This window comes from Ambystoma mexicanum, chromosome 6q (genome assembly GCF_040938575.1).
Source record: "Ambystoma mexicanum isolate Mex_15411 chromosome 6q, UKY_AmexF1_1, whole genome shotgun sequence".
NCBI classification, from domain to species: Eukaryota; Metazoa; Chordata; class Amphibia; order Caudata; family Ambystomatidae; genus Ambystoma; species Ambystoma mexicanum.
Window position 1 is genome coordinate 1,190,486,965 of NC_090937.1, and position 19,458 is coordinate 1,190,506,422.

Consider the following 19,458-nt stretch of genomic DNA (forward strand, 5'->3'; position numbering starts at 1 on the left):
TGGCATTTTCTTTTAAATGGTGCATTCAGAACAGCACTGTGCCATGCATTGGTTCAAACAGCTATACAATGGCCATGTTGCTGACACTAAACTGCAAACCGGCTTAAATAACAAACACTCATGTTTTCAGTACAGGTGTCACTTTTGAAATAACAGCAGGGGCCACAGACCTTCCGTCATAATGCAACGAGCTTGTACAGGACAACCGTCAGGCCAGAGAGGAGTGGCGTACAGAGGTAGCTGCACTAGGCCGGTCCATTACGGATAGCACTGCCTCCATGGTGAGTTCCTTCTCAGACAACACCAGCCGCCTCTGCGAGTAGGTCTCGGCCCTCCAGCAGGTGCTAGGGCGCATCGCGGATGCCATGGAGGCAGGGTATCTCACCACACAACCTCAGCAGACGGCCACACCATCGTCCTGCAGCTCCACAAAACAAGTCCGCTCCGCAGGTCGGCCAGTGCACAGCGCCAACAAGACATGCCGCCCCCTGGGTCAGGGAGTGCTGAGTGACAGTTTTGGCAGCCTCATGTATGCTACGGGACGCAATGGGACTTGTGTGGGGTAGTTGTGGAGGGAGGGGGAGGAGGGGAGGGTGTGTGGGGGAGTTGTGGGGGGAGCGTGAGGGGGGTGAGGTTGTGTGGGGGAGTTGTGGGGGGAGGGGGGTGAGGGTGATGGACGGTTTTGTCACTTACGTTAATATTGTTACATTAAATACACCGGTTGAGTGAAAAAGAAGAGTACATGTACCCCCACACCCAGTGCCCTATATCCAACTATTATGTCACCCTCTGCTGACATGTGTGTCAGAAATATTGTGCGATCACTGACTGGCGCACAGCGCGTCCCTCCTGTGCATCGGCTTCAGTAATGCTACTACTATTGGAATCATCTTGGTGTGGGAGGGGGTGTGGTGTGTGGGTGTGCTCCTTTTGTACTGGGCCTGACTCCATTGCCTCCACCTGAGCTGATTGTGTGCACCTGTGGCAGTTGGGAACACTGCTCAGGGCTTTTTATGGCAGGTCGGCGATGCCGGTATTTACAGCGTGCTGGTAAGCATTTTTCTGCCTTCATGAGGACGTTATTTTCATGTCCGCCTCACTTGTAATCTACTCCGGTTTACAGCATGTCGCTAATGCCGGCATGGTGGGTCGCGTGTGCGCACCCAGACCGCTATTAACGCCATCGTACTTTACGATGCCGTTAATAGCGGTCTGGTTGGTCAGAATATCCCGTAGCGGTAATCGATACCGGTATTCCTTTACCGGCATCGTTTTTCCCTCAACACCAACCTCGGAATGAACCCCATAGTCTCCATGGAATATCTACAGTTGTGAAAGGTATACATTTCTTCACAAATTACAGCATACAATGAATTTGAGTGTGGAATTAACAGGTGGTTCCTTGAAATTCAGGGATAATCCAGGCATCTAATGCTAGAACCTCTTCCGATAGGGTGTGTTCATGTCATACCATACAAAACTTATTGCAAACGGTGTGGCTTTTTACCCAGTTTTTCAAAGAAAGTGTTGTAAAATGCACCATTTTAACCTATTATTTTAAATGTTTTATCGGGGGAGTAGCCCCCCCAAACTTCCCGAAACATACCTTCTTTGGTATGGGCTCCCTCGCTGTGCTCGTCAATCCCGCATATTTCAAAAATTCACCATCCACCACTCAAATTGAATAACTACTATGGCACCTTGTCAAGTGTGTGCAATGTAGTTATTGTTTCATGTCTTTATTTCATGTTAATTTGAAAGCTGCCTACTGCGATACAGTCGCTTTGAGGTGGAACTAGTGCAGAAACTAAGAGATGGGAAAGGGGGGGGGTGAAGCAAATTATTCTCAGCCTCAGTGCAGTCCAGAGCACATAGGTGAAAGGGAATGCGAAAGGCGAGTGCTGGATATGGATATAGACAAATACAACAGGAAAAATAAATAAATGCAAGGCTGAGTTTATGGGAGTGCGTGCAAGCACAGGTCACAGCATATTAGTTTATAGCCTCTCGAGGTTGCAGCTAGACCCAGCTAGCACTCCCTCGCAAGGAGTAAGGAGGCTGACAGGAGAACAGCACTCCTAAATAGTGGAAAAAAATCCAGCCCGGGAATGAGGGGAGTGATCTAAACTAAAGAGAGACATTTAACACAAGCTTTTAGGAACAGCAAGGTTTTTGAAGTCGCCTCCAGAATCTCGTCATCTGGTGCTCTTGTCTTCTGAGTGCAACTGATAGGTTGTTCCACAAAATAGTGGCAGCCACTGTAAAAGATCTGCTTCTGAGACTCTTTTTCTTGTTTGGACTCTTTATGAGTGTCAGAGTTGGTAGATTGGAGGAGTGAGATAGGGCAATAGGGACCTTCACCCCGTTATGAGCGGGGAATAAGGCAAAGTGTTTTGAGCTCAATTGTTGCTTATACAAGAGGCGAGTTGAGACATTTTAGAACTGGTTTAATGTGACCGCTTGTTTTGATCCCTAGAAAATCTATAGCTGTGTTTTTCTTGAGAAGCTGAATTTGTTGGATAATTTTGTAAAGCCTTCACTCACTCTGGTAGTCAACACAGCATTGTAAGACTTTGGGCCACCGCTGCGGATATTGCTTTGAAATAATATTCACTAATCCGTCAGGCTCAGGGGCCTGTCCAGGTCTCAGCATTAGATTTATATTTCAATGTCTTTGACATACATTTTCACATTAGGCGGTGAACAGCCATCCTTTCCTGCCTCTTTTCTTTCAGTTCATTTTAGAGCATATGCATTCCTTTCATTTTGATATGCCCACATTTATAAGGCTGAAAGTCTGGCATGAGGCTAACATCAACAAATATTGTGTCATTGCCTGGCATTCACATGATTTTTTCTTATCCTTTCCTATCCCTTCTCTTTAATTTCTTGCTAGGCGTTTCACATATATTAACTAGCTTGGACTAACATCTGCTATTTTGTTCTTTTGCCACCATAACTGCTGGCAAGATACCCTTAATGTCAGCTTCCTTTTCTACCTGCTGAGAAAGCAGTGCTTACATCGAAATGAACTACATCATTTAGTTCCAGCCTCGAAAAAACCTCTAGAGAACACCCAGCCCACCTAATTCTTCTCCACTAGTTTGACTACCAATTGCCCTTTATTGGATGTTGGATGCTGAGGGTAGGTTCTTATGGTAGATGATCTTACAAGGCAACATATACTACTCTAAATTTAGGCACAAATCAAAATGGGTCCGAATTAGGTAAGTTAAGGCAACTGAGCTACCAGAATTTCCTAGCGGAAAGGATGGCCTAGCTGAGTAATCTTTTACAAATCCTACATTTTGGCATTTGCTAGCGACATATGTTATAGGAAAAAATATTTGCCTCTTGCATAATTTTCTAGGTAAAAAGCTAGGTGAGGTAAGTTTAAATGTTTTTTTTTTATGTTTATTTTGTTAATTTATTTGTATTGTGCGCCAGACCCAAGGGTAACCGGGCGCAGTGAACAGAATATACAAAGCTTACAATGTTGCATAGAAATGACAGTGTTACAGCAAATTACAATGTTGCATAATTAAAATTTACAATAGTGATAAATCTTTGATGGTACATATATACATTCAGATAAGTAACATAACACAAATTAAGTCTTTCAAACCTTACATGTTGTTGTCATTGATGTGTTTGATAAGATTTGTTCTAAATTTAGGGAAAGGTTGGTCTGATCTAAGGTCGTGTGGCATGGCATTCCACCATTTAGCGGCTAGCACAGGGAAGCTTGTGCCGCCAATTTTGGCAAGTTTAAATCTTGGAATTTCCAGACAGTTGGAGTTGGGAGTTCTTGTAGGTCTGCTAGAGATTTTTCTTCTTATTTTGTCCATCAGGTAAATGGGGGCAGCGTTATTGAGGGCTTTGTGCATCAAGGAGAGCATTTTTAGGTGAATATTATTGTCGGTGGAGAGCCATTTGTATTGTTGTCTAGTGGAGGAAATATGTTCCCTTTTGTTTATGCCTAAGGCAGCTCTAAGGGCGTTGTTTTGTAGGATTTGTAGCCTTTTGGTGATAGTTGTGTTAGCGCCACTGTAAAGGGCATTGCAATAATCGAGTCGTGATAGTATTAAGGCTCTCGCTAGGATCATGCAGCTGTGTTTAGATAAGAAAGGTTTACCTGCTCTTATTAATTTGCAGGTATAGACTGTCGTGGAAGCTAAGGAGTTAACTTGTTTTGCAAAAGACATGGTGGAGTCGAGATAGAAGCCTAGTGTTTTTACTTCACTCAAAACCTTGATGCTATTGCCATCTATGTTAAACGTGGAGTAGTCCTTGCCTAGTTTGTTGATATTGGCCTGCGTGCCCAGAATGATCAGCTCAGTCTTATCATCATTCAGGCAAAGGCCATAGTGATGCCATCCATGCCTGAATAATGAGGTACACCCTATTCACCAACTCCCTGTCCTCGCTGTGATCCCCAGAAAGCGGGAGGAGAATCTGTGTATCATCTGCATAGTTAGTGTAGGTGATACCTAGAAGGTCCAGATCATCGAAGAGGGGTTTAGTGAATATGTTGTACAGGGTTGGTGAAACACAGGAGCCTTGAGGGATGCCACACGTGATTGGAAGAGGGTCGGCTGCTGCCGAGGGGGAGAAGACTCTCATTGTTCTCTCACTCAGAAAGGATTCAATCCATTTGGTGGCATGCGCGGAGAAGTGTGCAGCAGTGTCCAAGTGTTTGCAGAGCACCCTGTGATCCACCAGATCGAAAGCAGCTGAGAGATCAAGTAAGAGGAGGAGTGCCGTCTTACCTTGATTTCTCAGTTCATCTATTTTGGTCTTTAGATCAATGAGTGCAGTTTCAGTACCGTGGAGTGGACGGAAACCAGATTGTCTGGCTCCCAGTAGATTGTTTAATTCAAGCTGTCTTTGAATTTGTGTATAGGCAACCTTGTCTAGTATCTTCAGTAGGAAAGGTACGGTAGTGATGGGCCGATAATTAGTGGGGATGAGGGGGTCAAGAGTCTGTTTCTTGAGAAGTGGGAGCACCCATGATTGTTTTAGGTTCGCCGGGATATTACCTGTGGCAAAGGAGGTGTTGATCAATTTTGAAATGAATGGTGAGAGGTCTCTGGCAGCATCTTTTATTAGGTGTGCTGGGCAGATGTCACTTTTACAGTTCGACGGTTTGAGGGAAAGGATGATTTTCTCTACCTCTAAGATGGTAGTTTTTGTGAAGGAGAATTTGTTGGTTGGGTCATTAATGGTGTTGTTAAGTGGCGGCTTATTTGTAAGGTTTAGGGAATCATTTTTTAGTTGGATTTTGTTTTGCAGTGTGGTGATTTTATTTACTAGGGCTGTTTGGATATCTGTGCACCAGGTCTGGTCTTTGATGCAGGTATCAGGTGTGGCAATGGAGGACTCAAGTTCTTTCAAGATGGAGAAGAGTTCCTTCATACTTGAGTTGGCATTGGCAATGCGAACATTGTAGGAATTACGTTTCGCTAGACATTTTTATAATGCCGAGAGATATTAGTTAAGTTAGCTTTTTTCTCTTCGGTTGGACATAGTTTCCAGTTGGATTCGCATTTTCTTTTGTTTAGGCGCAAGGCTTTAAGTTCTGGTGTGAACCACTTGTTTAAATGTGCCTTGGGTTTGCTTGTTCGCATTTTGAGATGGGCGACTTTGTCCATAGTGGTGCGCATGATGTTGTTGAATTCGTTGACCAGTGCACTAGGGTCGAGGTTGTCTGGCAGTGCATTTAAGGTAGGAAGGATCAGGGGAATAATATTATCCGCTGTAATATTATTTTTGTTTCTTGTAGGGCATGGTGGAGCTGTCTGTGGGGCAGGGTTGGGTAGTTTGGTAGTTGATAAATTAAAGGACACCAAGGAGTGGTCTGTCCAGGAGAGGGGCATAATAGAGGATACTGTGGCTGAGCAGTTGGAATCAGCGATCCAGTCAAGTATTCTACCCTTTGCATGTGTGGGGGTGCTAACTTTTTGGGTAAGTCCCAAGGTGTGAAGGGTATTGGCAATAGTGGAAGCATGGGCATCTGCTTGGTCATTGAAGCCAAGGTTAAAGTCCCCTAATATCAGCAATTGGGAAGTAGTTTTGGTATTGTTGGCCAGAAGGCTGTGCACGTCCTCCTCGAAGGTTCCAAGTGGGCCTGGTGGTCTGTAAATTAGATGAATTGAAAGAGTTTGGGTGTTGTTTATGGGAATTTTGGCAGTGAGAGTTTCACAGGATTGCATAGTTGTGGTAGGGGCTAGTCGTAGTGATAGGTTTACTTTGGATATAATGGCGATTCCACCTCCGCGGGAGCCTTCTCGGTCCTGCCTAGATATGGTGTAGCCGTCAGGAATGGCCAGCATGAGCGATGGGCCTGCCGCATTGTGTAGCCAGGTCTCAGTTATAGCAATAAAGTCTAGATTGGCTTCTGTGATTAAGTCAGCTAGGTCGATGGCGTGTGCCACTAGGGATCTTACATTAAGGAGTGCTCGCTTGAGGGAGTGTCCTTTAGGGTCCATTTTGGTTATGGTTGAGTTGGATGAGTTGGTATTTGTCTTAAGCATGTTTATATTCACTGCTGGGGGGGACTGAGGGGGTGCAGTGCATATTCTGACGTGTTGGTCTTTCGTTGTGCGTTTTATAGTGGGGAGGGATCTTCTAAGAGGTTCATAGAGTTTGTTAAGTCTGGCGGGTAATTTAAGGTTTCTCTCGTGAGTTGGGGTAGGCTGACAGGTGTAGACTAGTTGGTCTGGCATGGCCTGGTGCACGGGGCTGATGTGGCCAGGGTAGTTGGGTGTCTTGGGTGTGGTGAGTAAGAGAGGAGGCGCGAAAGCTGGCTTGCAAGGGGGAACTTCAGTATGGCTGTTCTTGGGGGAGGCGTGCAGTGTGGCCATAATCATTAGAAAGTAAATGTTGAGTGAGCTAGACATAGTGCAAAGCTATTCCTGTTAGCTAGCAATGCCACTTGGTGTGTGTGGGCTAGGATAACTGGTCATCAAGGTACTAAACGTCGGTGACTATGTCTAAGGCTGTGTGGCTAGATCTATAAGGTCTATGCACCATTCACTAGTAGGGGCACAAGTATATGAGGCAGGAATGGGCAGTGTCTAGGGTGCATAGCATGGGAGGCACCTAAATACGCCTGTTCCAACAGGGCTAGGATATAGAGACTGAGGACACCTAGATGTGGCAATCAATCAGTGACTGTAATACATAGCATGGTAGGCTAAAATACAGAGGCTGAGGGCACCTAGATAAGGCAATCAGACAGTGACTATAATGCATAGCGTGTGAGGCTAGGTCATAGCACAAAACAAAGTGGTCTATTAGCGACCATAAGGCACAACACAAATCAAATGTAGTCTTATTAGCGACCCTAGGGCACAACACAAATCAAATGTGGTCTATTAGCGACCCTAGGGCACAACACAAATCAAGTGTGGTCTATTAGCGACCATAAGGCACAACACAAATCAGATGTGGTCTATTAGTGACCATAAGGCACAACAGTAGGGCATAACATGAGGAGACAGTATTGTTTGCTATCTTTGTGGCAGGTGTGGTGATACAGCTGGGATAAAGTAAGGGAGAGAGCCTGTCAGGTGGGCCGTGAGTAGCAAAGTAAATATGGCATCCTAGGTGTATAATAGTAGTGGAGTGCTGATAGAGCGTGAGGGAGGTTCAGTGAGGTGCCATGAGGCGAGTGAAACATAGAGTCACGGCTCATACAGGAGAAAAGAATTTTTCTGTTACTCACAGTTCGAATGCCAGATGTCGAATGACTCAGTAGGAGTCAAGGTTCCGTGTTTGCAGCGGGAGAGTGCGAGCAGCGCTCGAGGTGATTAGGGCACCCGGGCTGCGCAGGGATTTAGGGCCAGGGCTCTGGCAGCCTCTGGTCAGGCTCAGGAGCCTTAGTGGGAGCCTTCGATGGGGCTGGCTCACGCCTGCCGGTTCCCCACGATAGGCTAAGGAGAGTGACTGCCCAATCAGAATGCAGACCCACGAGCAAATCAGGAAGTGCTCCTGATTCAGAGACAAAACGAAATCCAATGGTAGGCGGCGGTTAAGTCTTTCCTTCGTGTCCTATTAGTAAATTCACTACCAGGAAGCATTACATTTGGTATTCAAATGTCCACTCACTACAATATATTTCGATGAACCATCTTGTATGCACGCAATTAATTTGAGGAGGAGCATCATTGCTTCCACAGTCTCTGCATTGTTTAAGCGTTAGTATACACAGCTCTAGTGTATACATCATCCTGTTTTTTTTTGTATTTGTTTTTTTTTACCATGAAATTGCTTTTGCTTCTTCAGTCCAACTTGATAGATGCAGCAATATTAATTCTGTCAAGCCACTCACTTCTGGGGTCTGACTCTTAAGCTTTTGTGTTGAAGTGCTCACATAGGTGTCTGGAAGCACGTATATCTAAGGTGAAGAGAAGGAACAAAGATCCCCAAGAAAAACGCATCTTGACAACTTTAAGTTGGATGTCTTTTTATTTGACAAATATCACTTGGGGTGTAACAACCATTGAGCACAATGATTTAATTAAATAAAGTTCCTTGAAATATAAAGATATTGAAATACGTAATTTGCTGTAAAAATTCAGAATGATCAAGGTGGTACACTATGCTTGCAGAATTCGTAGCCAATCCAAATAGTGACTACTCAACATCAGATAGGTACAATGGATCAGTTTGTCAGTTACGCCCCTGTGTATCTTTTCGCCAATATCACTAAGGAGGCCGTCTATTTGCTGGCCAAGCTTGCCTCCATTAAGAGAGGTGGAAGTGGCCTCTTTGGCTTTTTTTCGTTGACATGTTTAACCTGACATTTGTGGCTACTCTGGTCTTTCAACTAGTTTTATGTCCAATCAGACATGGGCCCTTTGCATGAATAGGAGAGTTGTTTGACTGTCAAATGCTGAAGTGACCTCCTAGGTAGTACTTACTATATTAAGGCAATCTAGTCTGCTCTTATAGAATCCATGTAAGAGTAGAGGTATTGACATAGAACCCCTGGGGTCTATGGTCACTGTTGCCACATTCAAGGAACAGAATGATACATTTGTTAATATTATACTGGTTAGTTAATCAAGATGAAAGACTTCCACCAACTCCATGTCCAATGGATATAAAACTTGGGAACTAGACAAAATGCAGAAGGATTTATCAAGTAATTTAGTTCCCTGGAAAATGAAACTATACAGTTGTTTTCTGTTTTTTTTATAGCCTGCACATACAGGGCTTGCTTTGCATCTTTCCTACCTCCCTGTGAATTCTATTAATGACGTGGGCTGCATGTTCTTCTCTATACCCATCAGCTGCTCTACCGCTCCCGGGAGAAATCAAAACCTGAACTTCCATTGGATTAGATGCCACACAATGTGTGTCCAATGCATACACTGCTTCGGATGCTTCACAGGCTGATTTTAGTGTCTCACTCAGTCATCCTTAGCATGGAATTCCCTTGACCCAGCTTTAAGAGTTTTTTTTTTTCATGGGCACTATGTTTTACTTCTAGCAGTGGCTGGATCCGAATACATTTTTCTTGCTTCCTAAAAGAATGTACTTGTATTTTAAAGGTTGGCATTCTTTCCTATGATCATGTTTCATTGGTGAGGTCTACACAGGGAGCCTCTTTACACATACAGGATATCTTACCTGTATGTAGGGCGTGCATTCTATTGGGTATTCTCTTTCGTTTCTATTGTCCTATCTGCCTCTGTATATCATCCTTTCTATTTAGAATGTTTATCCCAGCAGTGTGTCCCATCTCCGCCTTATTCTTTGCCTCAGAGACTTGAATTTACAACAGTCTATGGGACTGATCCACAGACGCGTTTTATAAGAGCAAAACCCCCTTGGAAAACGTTCTGTGAATTAGGCCCTATGTCTGCATTGCCACTGATTTGCTTCTTTAATACATATACATCTCCACATGGGTTTCTGCTGATATTTGTGAAAATCATTCATGGCATTCGAAAGTGTTCAGACTCCTGTTTACACGCCAATTAACAAAATAGGCAGCCCTTCCATCTCTTGAAGCTCTCCTGGGACCTCATTAGCAAGATGATGCACTGCTGTATCTCTAAGTCAGACTACAGATGTCAGTAGAGTGGAATAAAACAAACCTTCCTCATCCTCCCCTATCGTGCTATTACTAACATGCTGAGCTGCTTTCCTATGTTGCTCAGGTTGAAAATTAAAAGTCTATGGGCCTCATTACAACTCACCCGGTATGGAAACAACGGTGGCGGTAAACCCGTCGCTACCATTGTTTCCATACCGGGTGATCACGACTCCTTCAGGCGGATGCGTCAATCCTGCCAGGTCTGACCTGGCGGGTTTAACACCGCCCGCCTGCAGGCGGATGAGGAAACACCGGCACCATCACAAGATGGTGCCGGTGTTTCCATGATCCCCATTCCCATTGAGTCCTATCGGACTCAATGGGAATGGGGATTTACACCATTCCGCCTCCGGAATTCCTGGGTCACCAGGGTTGTAATGCCCCGGTAATTCTGGGAATCACGGATGCGGAATGTTAATACGAGTCTGGCGGTAACCAGGCGGTTTTACTACCTCAGTTAAATCCAGACTCTTAATGAGGCCCTATATGTTCCTAATAGGGAGACTATCCACTCCAGAGAATGTTTCGTATTGTATTGTATTTGGTTATTTATATAGCGCTCTTTGCCCATTTATATGGCCTCAATACGCTTTGTGGTTGGAACACACTCAGTTGACAGCAGTCAATGTGGTGAAGGTTTTAAGAGTTTAGATTAAGAGATGCTTTTGTGCATTTTCGCCGGCTTAGGACCTAGGTGGCTGGCTAGACTCCACTAAGCAGCCCAAAGTTCAGGCACATGGGTGGGCGCTGTTGGGGGTTAGGGATAGAGTGCTAATGTTGAAGATTCAATGTGTGACCAGCTATACCGAATTTCTTTTAATTGGTAGTCGCTGTATGCTAGTGGCAGAGGTGTTGAGGTACGTTAGGGTTTCAGTGTGGACGGTTATGTGTGCTGCTAGACCAGAATGGCATAGCCATAGCTGCATTCTACGGTGCATGGATGTTTGGCCGTGCCTACGGCCTGTGTCAACAGATGTGGTATAGGTACGTACCCTATGCTTTAATGTAGTTTGGGTGCAGACTTACCACATCAGGATTTGAGACTCCTTGTGTGGGGCTTATGGTGTAATGTATGTCATTACACCAGGATGAAATATCTGCAGGCCGAGATTGTGATTGGGGAGTTGACTGACTTCAAATAGTTACTTCCCGATGACAGAATGCATGGGTAAGGGTGTGAGGCTGTGTTTTTGTGAGTTTTAAAAATATATATTTTGCTATGCGAAGTGAATGCAGTTCACTTTGTGTGGGAAGAAGTCTGACGCTAAACAGACACACTTTCCACGTATGCGCTGGTGCATACAAAGGTAATGTCAGTAGTTACACCAGCACTAGGTTCAGGCCCTGTGAATATATAATATCATCACTGTCATTCACTTAGTGGATACATGTATACTTCCACTGTTCACTGTTTGCAGATACACCAGCATTTGAAATGTACCTAACATAAAAGTAGCATCTGCTTTAATTATTTGCCTACAAAAAACTTCAAGCAGTTTCCCATGCAAGGTTTCCTTTTAAAAGTTCCTTCAGCACTAAGCAAACAAGCTTATAGCATACAGCTATCTATTGACACCTTGTGTATTGTATTGTATTTGTCATTTATATAGCGCCTTTCCACATTTATACAGCCTGAATGCGCTTTGTGGTTGGAACACCCTTGGGGTCCGAAATCCATGTATGGGAGATTCTAAGAGTTATCTTTAAGATGCGTGTGTGCATTTTGCTAGTTTAGGACTAAGATGGGCTGACTAGGCTCCAGTAAGCGGCCCGGAGGTCAGACATGTGGGCGGATGCTAATAGTGGTTTAGGCTAGAGTGCTAGTGCCGGAGACCCGATGTGCACCCGGCTAGACTGAAATTTTTCACAGGATGTCACTGTATACTAATGGCAGGGTGTTATGGTAACAAGGAAATTAACTGCAATGATGATAGGAAGTGAAGAGTGGGTCCCAGGAATGCCCCTCCTCACCTCCATGAACATGACAGGCCGAAGAGCCAAGAACACACAAAATCCCTTCTTTTTTGGACAATCTCCAAATGCACCACTGACTGGCACATATGCAGACAGGTATCCCCTCAGATAGCCATTCCAACCATATCCAGTGCATATCCTTTCAGGCACAGGGGACTCAGCGGGGATCGTTGATCCATACACTATAATGGATTGCATCGATTAAATGCCAAGCAAAAGCTGGGCCTATGTCACTGACACCACTATGTAGCAGCGTTAGTCATTAAGAACACTACACAACACACACTCATATACACGAAGAACATGATTACACAGTTCAGTAGACAGAGGACAGATACATATATATGCTGTCAAAGCTTTCATTATTTTTATCATTAGCCAAATGCAGTAACGCTGAAACACAATGCAACAAGAGATCATGAGCAAGTTTGCAGATACTTATGGCATCTTATCCTTTGGAACTACAGGGGTATATATTAAGCCTGGTAAGACCATGTACGGTTAATTTATAAGTAACATAGCACCGTATGAGCATGTAGAAATCACATTATAAGTCTAAGGAAAATTACAGAAGGCCTCAAGCCACAGGACACCAGACAAAGAAAGCATGCTCAGGTTGAACGAAGTGAAGACCGAGTTCACAGCCAAGGCCAAAAATAAACAGGTGCATTCCAAGCTCCAGAAGTCGAGGGGCCAGCTGCAGAAAAACGGAATAAATCCTCATAAATGCAGACGCAAAGGGCTCGATTTTGTGGTCCACAACCACGTGATGCAACCAAACTAGGCAATAGGCATTCACCCATGGTGGGAAGATGAGTCGCAACATGGACGAGAAGTGAATCAAATGTTTCAACGTGGATTACACTCTCATAGGCAAAGTTGTTGCTACTACCAGATACAATTGGGACACATACAGGGTAATTCATAGAATTTCGCACAAAAGTGGCACACGCGGCTGGCGCACAGTGTCCCCGCGCGATACACTGCGCCAGCCACGTGCGATTAAATCCATTTCATCGCACAGCGTATTCATGGATTCCAGCCTCCAAAACCAGCCGTGGCGCAGATTGGCGCAGCGACCCTGCAGCAGCGCCAGTCACGCCCCCAAGAACGCCCTCGTGCAAGGAAAACCCTTCAAAATTCCCAATTCATCGCAAAGGGCTGCGCTAACCCTGGACCAGTTCACAGGGCTGCCAACAGCAAACGCCAAGCGGGGAACGTTTATTTCAGTGGTTCGCGGGAAGTATCACACGCGATTGTCCTGGGTACGTGTACATCAGGGGTGCGTGTGAAGTAACACACGCAATTCCATCAGGGCACGTGTATTCCAGGGGTGCGCAGGAAGTATCACACGCGATTCCATCAGGGTACGTGTATTCCAGGGGTGTGCGGTAGCTATCACACGCGATTCCATCAGGGCACGTGTATTCCAGGGGTGCGTGGGAACTATCACACGCGATTCCATCAGGGCACGTGTATTCCAGGGGTGCACGGGAAGTATCACACACAAAATCAGCAGGGTACGTGTATTTCAGGGGTGCGTGGGAAATATCACACGCGATCCCATCAGGGTACGTGTATTCCAGGGGAGCGCGGGAAGTATCACACGCAATTCCATCAGGGCACGTGTATTCCAGGGGTGCGCGGGAAGTAACACACGCAAAATCAGCAGGGTACGTGTATTTCAGGGGTGCGCGGGAAGTAACACACGCGATCCCATCAGGGTACGTGTATTCCAGGGGTGCGCGGGAAGTATCACACGCGATTCCATCAGGGCACGTGTATTCCAGGGGTGCGCGGGAACTATCACACGCGATTCCATCAGGGCACGTGTATTCCAGGGGTGCGCGGGAAGTATCACACGCAAAATCAGCAGGGTACGTGTATTTCAGGGGTGCACGGGAAGTATCACACGCGATTCCATCAGGGTACGTGTATTCCAGGGGTGCGCAGGAAGTATCACATGCAAAATCAGCAGGGTACGTGTATCTCAGGGGTGCGCGGGAAGTATCACACGCGATTCCATCAGGGCACGTGTATTTCAGGGGTGCGCGGGGTGCGCTACACGTAAATTGGCCGTGTGGGTCCTCCTAGGTGTTCCCTCTACACCCTCCACGGCCCCTGCAGCCAGCCCACACCACAGGGGACCACCCTGCCCCCCTGCCCATGTCCCGCAGGCAGCCCATCCACCATGGCCATGCCCCCCAGCCAAGCCACATGTCACCTTGCACTACTGATCAACAATGCATGTCTCCCAGCACCCTCACCCCCCAGCACTGTGGGGCACCTGCCAGCAGGCCCCCACACATGTCCAACTCATGTCCCCCTGCACCCCCACCCCCCAGCACTGTGGGGCACCCTCCACCAGGCCCACACTCATGTCTCCCTGCACCCCCACCCCCCACGAGTCAGGGGCACCCTCCACCAGGCCCACACTCATGTCCAACACATGTCTCCCCGCACCCCCACCCCCCAGCATCCAGGGGCACCCTCCACCAGGCCCCCACTCATGTCTCCCAGCACCCCCACCACCCTGCATCCAGGGGCATCCTCCACCAGGCCCCCACTCATGTCTCCCTGCACCCCCACCCCCCAGCACTGTGGGGCACCCTCCACCAGGCCCCCACTCATGTCCCCCTGCACCCACACCCCACTGCATCCAGGGGCACCCTCCACCAGGCCCCCACTCATGTCTCCCAGCAACCCCACCCCCCAGCATCCAGGGGCACCCCCCACCAGGCCCCCACTCATGTCTCCCTGCACCCCCAACCCCCTGCATCCAGGGGCATCCTCCACCAGGCCCCCACTCATGTCTCCCTGCACCCCCACCCCCCTGCATCCAGGGGCACCCTCCACCAGGCCCCCCCTCATGTCTCCCAGCACCCACACCCCCCAGCATCCAGGGGCACCCTCCACCAGGCCCCCACTCATGTCTCCCTGCACCCCCACCAGTCAGGGGCACCCTCCACCAGGCCCCCACTCATGTCCAACTCATGTCTCCCAGCATCCCCCCCTGCATCCAGGGGCACCCTCCACCAGGCTCCCACTCATGTCTCCCTGCACCCCCACCCCCCAGCATCCAGGGGGACCCTCCACCAGGCCCCCACTCATGTCTCCCACCACCCCCACCCCCCTGCATCCAGGGGCACCCTCCACCAGGCCACCACTCATGTCTCCCTGCACCCCCACCCCCACCAGTCAGGGGCACCCTCCACCAGGCCCCCACTCATGTCCAACTCATGTCTCCTTGCACCCCCACCCCCCAGCATCCAGGTGCACCCTCCACCAGGCCCCCACTCATGTCCCCCTGCACCCCCACCCCCCAGCACTGTGGGGCACCCTCCACCAGGCCCCCACTCATGTCTCCCTGCACCCCCACCCCCCTGCATCCAGGGGCACCCTCCACCAGGCCCCCACTCATGTCTCCCTGCACCCCCACCCTCCAGCACTGTGGGGCACCCTCCACCAGGCCCCCACTCATGTTCAACTCATGTCCCCCTGCACCCCCACCCCCCAGCACTGTGGGGCACCCTCCACCAGGCCCACACTCATGTCTCCCAGCACCCCCACCCCCCAGCATCCAGGGGCACCCTCCACCAGGCCCCCACTCATGTCTCCCTGCACCCCCACCCCCCAGCATCCAGGGGCACCCTCCACCAGGCCCCCACTCATGTCTCCCAGCAACCCCACCCCCCTGCATCCAGGGGCACCCTCCACCAGGCCCCCACACATGTCCCCCAGCCAACATGTCATCACAATCTAGATCCCTGGCCCTTATGGTCAGCCTCCAAATGCCAAACAGCCACCTAAGTATTGCATCCACCCGCTTAGAAATGGCAATAACATGATAGAACCCCAATTGCAAGTTTGGAAATGAACACATGTCCCTCACATACACCCAATGGGTGTCAGTGAATGTCAAAACCCATATCATGATATGCATGAAACCAATGAGATGATACTACACATTGAACTCTGCAGAATCAGATGGCCACAACTCCCGACGATCGATGGAGTCCCTATGCTTAGGTATGGCAGCTGGCTGTATTTAAACACAGCTTTTAATTTTACGGCTATTCTTAGCTCTGCGAGCGCGGTAGCCCATGAAAACATTGCAGCTTGAAAACGTTTAATTTCAGAAACGTCCGTGAAGCACATGAGCTGTGCTGCATGAAGCACACATCTCCAGGACCCTGTGCCACCATTTAAACACACGAGGTGCTTTCACTCTCCAAGATGGCTGCCCGTGTCTCCCCCATTGCTCACCATCTCCAGCCCCTACACCACAGTGATGCCTGATGGTGATTGGGCCCTGCAGCAACATCCAGAGCCTATCGGAAGCCGGCAGGCGTGAGCCGGCCCTTCCTGGTAAGGCCCTGAGGGCAAGGCCAGCAACTGTCCAGAGACTGTCCTGAGCTGGCCAGGGCCCAGGGCCACACCCCCTGCTTGTTTTGAGGCTGTGAGTTATATTTGCCTTACGCCATACCACCTGTCCCCTTGCACCCTATCCTATTAAACAGCTCTCCTCAGTGCTCTGCTAGCACCTGCCTTGTGCTGTAGTCACTGTACTGGACGATAAGGGCACTTAAACTACCACAACAGTGCGCCACCCTAGTCAGCCCTATGTTTTCCACACACTGTTGACCATCCCTACTATGCTTACTATGCCCTCGCACCCTTTGGCAAAACTGCATTGCTGTGTTTTCTGTTCATACATTTTGCGCTTGTGTTCCTTTACATTTTAAATTAGTGCCTTTTTGGCTCCTCCTGCTAATTTCGAATCTAGGTACCCCTGATTCATGCGTCTATTGATGTCCCATTGCATTTTAAGTTAGTGCCTTTTTGGCTCCTCCAGCTAATTTAGAATCTAGGTACCCCTGATTCATGCGTTTATTGATGTCCCATTACATTTGTGCCTTATGGTCACCTACAGACCACATTGATTATTGTGTTGTGCCTTATGGTCACCTACAGACCCCACTAATTGCTGTGTTGTGCCTTATGGTCGCCCACAGACCCCACTAATTGCTGTGTTGTGCCTTATGGTCGCCTACAGACCACATTGATTATTGTGTTGTGCCTTAGGGTCGCCTACAGACCACATTGATTATTGTGTTGTGCCTTATGGTCGTCTACAGACCCCATTAATTGCTGTATTGTGCCTTGTGGTCGCCTACAGACCACATTGATTGTCGTGTTGTGCCTTATGGTCGCCTACAGACCACATTGATTCTTGTGTTGTGCCTTATGGTCGCCTACAGACCACATTGATTACTGTGTTGTGCCTTAAGGTCGTCTACAGACCCCATTAATTGCTGTGTTGTGCCTTATGGTCGCCTATAGACCACATTGATTATTGTGTTGTGCCTTATGGTCGCCTACAGACCCCATTAATTGTTATGTTGTGCCTCATGGTTACCCTTTGACCACATTGAATTGATCAGTGTTGTGCTTCTGGTCGCTAACAGACCGCACCTGCTACCTTGTGTACTAGCGACGCCACCCACATCATGTATTGGTACCTATCGACTCTCATCCACCTACTGCATACCTACAGTAGACACTGGTCCAGTCAACCCAACCCACACTTTAATCAAGACACATCCACTAGTTCATCGTTGCCCAGCACCATGACACCCGCAAATCCGTACCTGGATGATCCAGCACTCTGGATACGCCACTTTGCTACTAGACCAACACCTAACCAACCTTGCTCCATTGCCATCAGAAACACTAGACTGAATTCTAGAACTAGACTACCTACTTATCCATGCTCTCACCACCGTAGCCTTTCGAATAGAAACGCTAGATTGAATTCTAGAACCGGCCCACCCACCTCTCCTTACTCTCACCACCCTAGCATCTTATCCAGAAACTCTAGACTAAGAGCCCGTAGCATGAAACACTTGCGTACTGACCATAACCTTGGCAATTCCTCCATTGACTCAGACAATCTAGCTCACAGCCTTCGGCATAGTCGAGCGATACCATCTGAAAAATCTCCCAAAAAAGACATATTAATTAAAGCAGCTTTGGTGAATGCTAGGTCTCTTCCTGCCCATGCTCTCGACATCGCTGACTTTATAACTTATGAAAATCTTGATCTCCTCGCAGTCACAGAAACTTGGCTCAATGCTGCATCTGGCCCATCTCTGGCCCTCGCCATACCTAAGGATTATGCTATCATTAGATCTGATAGAAACACCACTCAAACGAAGGGAGGCGGACTCACCCTCATATTCAGAAATACCTTCGACATTAAAGTCATCCAAGACGCCCAAATCCCTTCTGCTGAATCCCTATCAATTAAACTACCTCTTTCACCCAACCACACGGCAACTGTGCACCTTATTTACCGTCCTCCAGGACCCATCTCCTCTTTTATAGAGGAGATTGCATCACTTATAACCATAAATACCGAACCTAATTCCCAAACCATCTTACTTGGGGACTTTAATCTAGGTTTCAACGACCCTAAGGACACTAACGCCCATGACCTAGCCAACACCTTATCTGAACTGGGTCACACACACATTATCCATGAACCTACTCATATCAAAGGCAGAACACTAGACTGGCTCTCCCACCTCAACTGCTCCATTGACCTCCTATCCAATGACCATTGCATCTGGTCGGATCATCATAAATTAACCTTTTCTATCAAAGCCAACACACCCTTCACGGTGCCGAACATCGCCCCTGCCACCTGCACGAGAAACAAGAAAGATATCACTCCGGACAATCTCATCCCTATACTACTCCCTATCTTGAATAATATTGACTCAGACGCCGACCCCACAGTCTTAGTGGATACCTACAACCAGGCTATTCTCAAAGCACTAAACACCATTGCCCCTCTAAAATTGCGGAAACCTAAACCACAGAGACACCTTAACAACTGGTTCACGCCACAGTTAAGAGAATTACGCAAAACTAAAAGAACCGCTGAGGCTCATTGGAAGAAACACCCCACAATATCTAATAAAACTGAGCTAACCCTAGCCTCCTCTAGCTACAAAGAAGCCATACGTATTGCCAAAAAAGATACCTATAATAAAAGGATTACACAAGCGGTTTCCAACACAAAGGAACTCTTTAAGATTCTGAAAGAACTAGAATCCCCCATCGCCCCCATAGACAAATGTGTTACTGACACACTATGGTGTAGTAATATTCAGAAGGCATTATTAGACAAAATAGCTCGCCTTCAAACCAAAATCAACGCTAACAAATCCTTACTACTAGCTGACCCGGACTATAAACAACTACCGAACAAACCATCTACCTTTAAATCAACCTGCAAACCTTTCAGCTTTTCACCCCTCGCAATTTGGGAAGTAGAAAACATCATCAGGAAACTTAAACCCTCAAACTGCCAA